This window comes from Ipomoea nil, unplaced genomic scaffold (genome assembly GCF_001879475.1).
Source record: "Ipomoea nil cultivar Tokyo-kokei standard unplaced genomic scaffold, Asagao_1.1 scaffold1895, whole genome shotgun sequence".
In the NCBI taxonomy this organism is placed as follows: Eukaryota; Viridiplantae; Streptophyta; class Magnoliopsida; order Solanales; family Convolvulaceae; genus Ipomoea; species Ipomoea nil.
In genome coordinates, this window is record NW_017618323.1 from 644,362 (window position 1) to 652,500 (window position 8,139).

Here is an 8,139-nt window from a genome sequence, read left to right on the forward strand (position 1 = left end):
CATTATTGTGGCATGGTCATTTTTGGTAATCTATCAACAAATATGTTTAAATGACAAAAAAATTATCATGTCATAATAATATTAGGACCAACGTATATGTTTTTTTTTTTTTTTTAAAAGAAAAAAAAACGACTAAAAGTGGAACGAAAAGTTTAGGGCCAAAAAAAAAGAAAAAGAATTAACACTTAAAACCGAATAAACTGAAATGCTCGCATATTTAATGTCATTTAAACATGTTTGTTAATAGATGACAAAACATGATCATGCTACAAAAATACTAAAATCAAAGAGAGATAATTTGAAAAAAAAATGATTAAAAGTGAAATAACACCTATAAATCTAAGACCAAAAATAAATTTTACTCAAAAAGTTATTTTTAAAATTTATTTTAATAATTTTAAATAAAATAAAACTAATTAAAAAAAAAAACACTCCCACCCTCCCCTCTTTGTCTCCCACCAGAGACGAAAAAACCGTCTTTATCTTCGGCTTGAAAATGAAGAAAGCTCTTTGTCTCAAGCCTGGAGACGAAGAAATAGCTCTTCACCAAGACGAAGAGGGGAAGGGGTGTGTTTTTATTTATTTTTTATTTAAAATTATTAACATTTTTTTAAAAAACAAAATTTTAATAGGAAGTCTGCAATAGTTAGCGATAACCAGATGACATGTTAATTTTAGTCAAATTGTATTATTTTAGATAGTTTAGGTATCCAATTGCAGTTTTTTTGAGTTGGATGATCCAATTGCATTTTTAGATGTAGTTAAGTAGCTAGTTTGAACTTTTTTTTTAATTAAAATATTAATTTGACCAATAAATAATAAATATGACAGAAATAACAAATTAATTTTCTTATAATTTAGGCATAAAAATATTAAAAAAAAAACTAGTAATACAAACAATTCTCTTTTAGTTTGGTGCACAAATCCAAAAGCGGAATATGAATTGAAGATCTTTTAGCTTATAGTTTAATTTGAAAATAAAAACTTCACGTGCTTATGTTACAATTGACTAAATTAGAAATATCAAAATACCTACCATGTGCTTACATGTGCGTTAAACTACCAAAAATACTAGTTTTTAATTTTTATTTTTTCGAAGAAAGTTTTTAATTTTTATCCTTACTCAATAAACTACCACAAATACTAATTTTTATCATTACTAAATTTTTATTCGATTTATTACAATTATAAGTTTATACTCCTTAATTACCAACTAATCACTAAATTTTCAAGAGAATATTACCAATCCTAGTAAGTCCACTAATACTCTTCGAAAATAAATATATACACAAAAAGACAATGAAGACGCATTTATTCAATATATGATGTGACACTCCAATTTAAAACTTTAATTTATGCAAAAGAATTACATATCCCAACTTGACCATGAGTATCGGCTCAAATTTTCGTATCATCTAAAAAGAAGTTATTACTTTGTATATATTAGGGAAAAAAATGATAAGTGTATTTTTAGAGGGTAAAATTATCATCACATATTTTGATTTTATTGAACCCCAAAAAAAAAAAAAAATCTATAATAGGATATTTGTTTTGTTTTTGTTTTTTGTTATTCTTTTTTGGGATCAAATAAGAGCATGTTAGTAGGGTGTTAAAATAATTGAATAAAAAGTAAAAGTAAATATACAGTTACTTACCAGGACTATGTGGTCTAATGGTACCCGGGTTGGACTTCCATTTGGAAGGTTGTAAGTTCGAGCTTCAATGGAGGCGTTATTAGCTCGTTGTGTTTCAGTAGGTTGAGAAAGTATATGAACAGATACTACAATGTAATAGAGCTAGTAGCATTCAAAAAAAAAAGGTTGAATTCCCAATTCAACAGAGCATTTGAGATGAAGTAAATCACGGTAACTCATAGACAGCGCTAAATGCCGGTGTGTACAAGAGATCTGTCTGGCCACTTTGACATAATCCTTACATTGTTGTTACCAAAATTCAAATCTTGGTCTCTTTTTCTAAATACTGTCTACTAAACTAGTGAGCTAAGTCTATACAGGCAAATTTAGTGTTACTCATATTTATTAGTGGTGTGCATTAATTAGGTCGATAGATCCAAATTAAAAGCCCACAAATATAATTGCATTAACCTAATGAATTGGATGTAATATCATGACGGGCAATTGTTGGTCAAAGTACATATAGGCAAATTTTTGTGTGGATCACTGGATCATGAATATCAGGTATTTTATTTTTTTGGGAAAATGGCACTTTTTCCCCCTGAGTTATATGCCTATAGTATTTTTTTCCCCTAAATTATTGAAGTGGCTGTTTTTCCCCCTGAAATATTAAATGGACATATTTACCCTTAAACTAAATATTTAATTTTTTTTCCAACAAATTATGACCATAATTTGGTTCAAACTAAACAAACACTATAGCAACCAAACCGAAATATTCCAATTACAATTTAGAATCGAAATTCGATATTTAGAGTTTATTAAAATCGTGAACCGGAACGGACGGTTCATGTTCTGAGCTGAAAAAATAAAATACATTTATTGTTGAATTTAGACTATTTTAAAATAAAAAAAAATTAAAATAAAGACGGTTCAAAATCGCGAATCAGATCCGGAACCGCCGGTTCACGGTTCAAGATTCAATTTTTTGATACATAATTTTAATAAATTGACATTTAAATATTGGGTTCTAGATCTGAATTATAACCGTAAACTATTAATTCGATTGCTTTAGTATCCGGTTCAATTCAAACCGAACCGTGGTCATCTCTACGTATACGCAATAATTTGTTGGAGTAATAAAATAAATAAAATGTTTACTTTAAGGGTATAAATGTCAATTTAATATATTAGGGGGAAAAGGCACCACTTTTAGAATAATTGAGGGGGCTAATGTGCTTACCTAAATAATTGAGGGGAAAAAAGTGCTATAAGTATATAACTCAGGGGTAAAAAGTGCCATTTTCCCTTTTTTTTTTTAAGAAAAATATTTTTAATATATTAAAAGTACATTATTTTTGTACTAAAAGTATATTATATAAAATAATGTATTTTTAGTATATTAAAAATGTACTTTAAAAAAATGTGTCTTACGTACATAAATAATGTACCATTGGTATATTAAAAAGTATATTTATGGTTCACACAATTGTGTGGACCATGGTCCATGCAATAATGATTGGTACCTATAAGGTGAGCAAATTACACTTTTGGTCCTATGACTATAGGAGGTGTGTTAATTTCAGTACTTAACTTTAAAAACTAACAATTTAGTCCCGTAACTGTGCGTTTTTTAACACATTTGGTCCTCCCGGCCAAATCACCGGCAAAATTTGGCCGAAAAAATATAAACTATTTTAAATTATTTAATTATGGGGACAAATTGGTCATTTCAGCTCTTCCTTCTTCCTTTCTAGCAGAGAGTTGCAGCGGAGCTAGTTGAGCCATAACACATATGAGGATAATAGGAACGGAATAAATGAAGAACCAGAATATTGTTGACAAGAACACATACAATATGAGGACGATTACAAAATTAAAACTTGCGACACCAATGGATGTTCTCTTGCGAAAGTGCAACATAATCTCATCGAGAATTCAAGGAAAACCCATACATATTCTGAACATCCTTTGAAGTGATCCCCATTTTCTATCTCGATGTGCTACACAACCAAATTCAAGAATCAGACAAAGATATTGGAGATTAACATGAAGAAATGGAAGTAACAGACGACGCGATCATCTTTAAATGAGCTGGGGAAATGCATGGAAGTGAAAATAAAAATGCATTAGTTATTTGGAGAAGATGATGGCATTATGAGACTGATCGTAAGAACATAAGAGTGCACGCGTTTTGTCAGTAAGCAGAAGGAACTCGCGTCGACTGATGGGCTATCGGACTGCTCTGTTAAGAACAGAAAACGAAGAAGAAGGGTGAAGGAAGAGCTGAAATGACCAATTTGCCTCTATAATTAAATAATTTAAAATAGTTTATATTTTTTCGGTCAAATTTCGCCTGTGATTTGATCGGGAGGATTAAATGTGTTAAAAATTGCATAGTTACAGGACTAATTTGTTAGTTTTTAAAGTCATGTACTATAGTTTTGTTCAATTTAGTTTTTCTACTTTAATTTTGTTCATATTAGTCCCTATATTTTAAAAATTGAAGCAATTAAGAACAAAGATGATGTGAACAAATATTTATATATTTATTTTAGACATATTAATGTAATATTTTGGTGGTAAAAATAATTAATTTTAAATATTTATAAAATAATATATGAGTTGGCATGTAAGTATGAAGACGTGGCAGAGATAATATCAGCGTCACATAAGTTATTGTCCTTAATTGTTTCACTTTTTAAAGTACAAGGACTAAATTGAACAAAATTAAGGTAGAAGGATTGACTTGAACAAAACACTATAGTACAGGGACCTCATATGTACTTTGAATCCAATTGTTATATCGTGGACCAGGGTCCACAATGCACTGTGAACCCTGGTCCAATACATAGAATTTGTTTTCATAATGTACAAAATTTATGTTCATAATGCACAGAATTCATGTTCATAATACACATACACATAAACATGATATAATGAATATAAATTATGTGCATTATGAACATGAATTTTGTACATTATGAATATGAATTATATGTATTATGTTAAGTGTTTGTGTGTCTTCATTATATCGTGTTTATGTATATGTGTATTATGAACACGAATTCCGTACATTGTGAATATGAATTCTATACATTATGAATTCAAATTCTGTGTATTGGACCAGAGTTCACAGTACACTGTGGATCATGGTCTACGATATAAATTGCCCATGACGGGCAATCGTTATATTGTGCGCCCTGTCCAAAACGACGTCGTTTTTTATGTTCAAATTTTATGTGTATTATGTTAAGAGTTTATGTGTATTTTGTTAAAAGTTTATGTGTATTATGTTATGAGTTTATGTGTATTATGTTAAGAGTTTATGTGTATTCTATTAAGAGTTTATGTGTATTATGTTAAGAGTTTATGTGTACTCTTGTTGAAAGTTTGTGTATTATGTTATGATGAGTTTATGTGTATTATGTTAAGAGTTTATGTGTATTATGTTAGATTATGTATATTCTGTTATGAGTTTGCCCATAACATACCAAATTATGCCATGCATGGTGCACACGGTTGCAAAAACGACGTCGTTTCGACTAAAAACGCGCGTCTCATTTTTTTTTTTTTTTTTTATATAATCATATAACATGCATTTAGTACATAAATAATATATTTTTAATATATTAAAAATGTACCTTTTAAAGATTAGTCTACATTTTACAAAAAAATTTGCCACTAATTAATACTCCGTAATTGTTATTAATTATCAACCTGTATTATAGGGCTTTGCACATGCAAATATCAACTTTTCATGTATACTACTTGCGTATATTATGGCTCTGTTTGACAGAGCTTATAGCTTATTTTAAGCTACTAGTAAATTATAAGTTCTGTTTGGTAATGTTTCCAAAATAAGCTCCTAGCTTAAAATAAGAGCTTATTTTGAAACGCTACCTAAGGTAGCGTTTCAAAATAAGTTCCTAGTTTCCTAATTTTTTTTCCATTTGTATCCTTATTATTTTAAAGAAATGACATAATTTACCCTTCTCAATTAAAACTCTTTTCTCTTCTCCTTTATCCGTAACTTTCACCGCAATTATTATTATTATTATTATTATTATTATTATTATTATTATTATTATTATTATTATTATTATTATTATTATGAGATTTGCAACAATATTACTACTTCATTATGAGATGTTAGATCATGATTATTCTAATAGTTTTATTTCAAAATGTTAATTTTTTTTAAAGCCAAAATGTAAAATTTTAATATGTAAACAAACTAATTTAAATTTTATGAAGATGTCTTTTTTAGTCTTTTTACATTTATCACTTTATCAAAAAGCTAATTTTACAGAACACTTTCAATCATAACAGCTAGCTTAACAACTCTTCAATTTTCAGCTCCGAGCTTATAGCTTTTCAGCTTTCAGCTTTCAGCTCCTAGCTTATAGCTTTTCAGCTAGGTTTGCCAAACAGATAGAGCCGTCAAAAATGGGTTTTACCTGCCGGGTTGACCCGTCCCGTACCGCCGTAGGTAGGGGACGGGTTCTTCAAATTTTGATCCGCCAGGAGGCGGGTCACGGGTTTAGCCCGCGACCTGCTAATACATATATATTTTGTATATATATTTAGTATTTAATACATGTTATTTTGGTTTGTGTAATTGTGTTAGTGTGTTATAACTTATAGGATTATAGATTTATAGGAATACAATACTAGGTAGTGTTACTGTACGTCTATACAGTGATTTTTTTTTAAAAGATATTGTACAGTGATTTTTTTTTATTAAAATAAATTAACATAGTGAAAAAATTGATTGACGGGCTAGTCCGCCCCGCCATCGGGCTTTGGCATGGCGGGGCGGGCCGGCCACATTCAAAGCCTGCTAAGAGGCGGGCTTTTTTGCCCGTCCCGCTACGAGGACGGGCTTTGGTGTGTTTTGGCCCGTCCCGCCCCGCGAGACCGTTTCGACGGCTCTACAAACAGATATATAGCTTAGATTGTATTGAGAATAACATTAAGGCTCTCTTTGGTAAATAATTATTAGCTGTTAGCTTATTGGGTTAATTTAATTATTAGTTGATAACATTAACTGATTGTAGAAAGATGTTTGGTAAATTAGCGGTTAGTTGATAGTTGTTTGGTATAATTTTTTTTCTCAAAAAGTAAATTGAAAAAGTTGTTTTGAGTAGCTTTTTGAATTTTAGTATTTTGGAGTATAAAAAGCTAATTAACCAAACACTTATATTGATTTTTAAACAAGTCAAATAACTAATATTGATCAAATAAGCCAAAATTGACCTATATGCTAACCATTTTACCAAACAAGGCATAAATCTATGAACTACTTTGGATGTATTTTTGAAGCTATTTGAATAAATCGCTATTAAAATGATTCATTTCTTCAATTGCATTCAATCTAGGAAAAATAGATGAAAATATAGTGAAGACGAGTTAATTACTCTCTGTCTCATTTTACGTGTCATGTTCACTATTTATTGGTCAAACTAACTCGTTCTCCTTTTATTTTTTTAGTATTTTAAATTTGATTTTGTGTGTGTGTGTGTTTAATAGTTCTTTTAGTGTTGTTTTTAAATATATAAATTTTATATATTAATACTATTTTTTCAAAAAATAAATACTATTTTTTTTTTAAATACTCATTCTTCCAAAAGGCTGAACCCCAACCCTAAGGGCCCCCCACACCCCGACCCGACAGAGCATTTGGGAGGATGTAAATCATGGTAATTCAACTGAACGTCCCGACAGAGCATTTGGGAGGATGTAAATCATGGTAACTCAACTGAACGTGAACCACAGAGGCTAGACCATGCTTACTGCGCACAAGGAACCCCCCTCACTTTGAGTTTTTTGAAATACTCATGATTCTTTACAAAGTTATATCTGTTCTATACTTTCTCAAACATTTTCAGCTCAAAAATGTAAGGTCCCACCATCGGGGTTCAAACCTATAACCACCCATTTAGAAGGGTAACCTAGATGCTATCACTGTATCACACTATATGGTAGTTGACTAATACTAAATTTAATATTATAAAAAATTAAATTAAAAATAATTAAGTTAAACATTGTTAACTGAATCAAACACATAAAATAATACGAAGAGAATAAAACAATTCAATTATTTTAATTTCATCGTGACAGTCCGGACAAAGGGATTAAGAGAGACCCATAGTTGTGTAGAGTATATTTAAAGATGTGACCCAACGAATGACATATTGGCTAATCATAGATTTAAATAATAATAATTTTGACAAATACAATAAAATGTGGAACATCATATAAATGTGCTAGTGTTTTAATTTCTTAATATAAGGAGCAATTTTCAACAAGTGTCAACGTCAAAATTAATTACGCATTATTGTTATATTAAAGGCAATGACAAGAAAGGTGGATGCATCAACTGAACATTTCGTCAAATTAAAGTCTTGTGAAAAGTATAGGGAACTTTTCTTCAAATCTACTATAGAGTTTGATTATATTATTTCTTTTGTAAATATTTTAAAAATTTTCATGTATATATTTG